The following is a 1,591-nucleotide window of genomic DNA, read 5'->3' as shown; positions in this document are numbered from 1 at the left end:
AGTGTTTACACTCTCACAATAACCTAGCAACTTGCACCTCTGAACTTAGCTTTAAGAATGAATAAATTGCTGGGCACTAGGTCCTATTTATAGAGTTTAGGAATGAAAAGATCTTCATTTAACTTGAATAAAAATAATGGCCTTTTAAGTGAAAACATTTGAATTATCGTTCAGCAGAGGCTGAAGACTCATTCAAAAAGATGCTGGACTTATCAAGAGGTTGAAGATTTGAATGGAGAACATTTTCAGAATGTTTAAAAATGCCCTGAAGGAGGCGATATATCGCCTGGGCCAGTATGCCGAGGCAATCGTGCGACGTTTTTTTTTTTTCGTGCTACGATATATCGCCCCCTATAGCTGCGATATATCGGCATATGCTGAATATTTAAACACGAAATTACACATTTTTAGCTTAATTTGAATTGAGTAAATAGCCTTGACTAAGCCCTCTAACGTTTTCAAAGCTTCTGACTGACCCTAGGATACTCAAATTTTAACCTTAATAAATTTATTCCTCAAAATACTTAATCATTATTAAACATACACATGACATGTGCTATAATCTTATTGGGTCTTATCTAAACCTTATAATATAATAAATATTACCCTCAATATCAGTCATATTAATCAAACCTTAGGTTAAAATTAATATTCTTAAACTATAGGTTAAACTTAGAAAATCTACAAGTGTTACTATGAGTGTCCAAATAAATCCCAATCTGAACCAAAAATCCACAGTCATAACAATAATACTACTATTACTATAATACTACTATCTAACTAGCTAAGTAATGTTCTTTGGACTCTACATGACCTCTCTAGGGTTTGGATCTGTCACAGCCCTATCCTCAGGCCGGGCTCCTACAGGTACTGGAAAATTCTGCACTACCAGTTGTGCCCATCGATCACCCTCTGCTGCATTATGAAGGTGTTGCGCTATAAGACGCTCACGGTACTCCATATACCATGTCGATACGTCATCAAAAGGGCCAAATGCAAGCTCAATGGATGCCCGAAACTCTGGCCAAGAGGTAGTGTCCAGTCTCAGATGCCATATTTGAAACCATCAAAAAGCCTTATCTCGCAGGTAAAAGCTGGCCAATCTCACCATGAAGCTCGGAGGAATCTCCATATCCTCGAAGATGATAGCTAGTGAATAAGTCCATGACCATACATCATACGAGTTGTCAGTTTCTCCAGTGAATACGCGGGGACAAGCGCTATGGAATCAGTAATAGAATCGAAGCTTTTGCCCTAAGGTATATACTATAGGCGGGTCTTCTAGGATGAGGTTATCTACATCGGGTTGCTCAACCATGTAATCTACAATTTATAGAATTCAAGCAGGTAAACACATAGAAATCATATGAACATAACTTAAGACATTACTTACAGTGAGTGTCGGTCTATCTTGCAGAATGTACATGTGGGTTTGTCTAGAGAACTGGTTTAACCTAGTGCTCTGATACAAACTGTAATGTCTCGTAAAATCTCTTGACATAATTTGCGGAAAACATAACCATTTTCTAAATTAAGGTATCCAAAAATCCATATAAAAAAAACTTTTCAAAACATACAATAGTTCAGAAGT

Source organism: Humulus lupulus, chromosome 1, assembly GCF_963169125.1.
Source record: "Humulus lupulus chromosome 1, drHumLupu1.1, whole genome shotgun sequence".
NCBI classification, from domain to species: domain Eukaryota; kingdom Viridiplantae; phylum Streptophyta; class Magnoliopsida; order Rosales; family Cannabaceae; genus Humulus; species Humulus lupulus.
The sequence above is the reverse complement of the archived record's forward strand: the minus strand, read 5'-3'. Positions refer to the sequence as shown.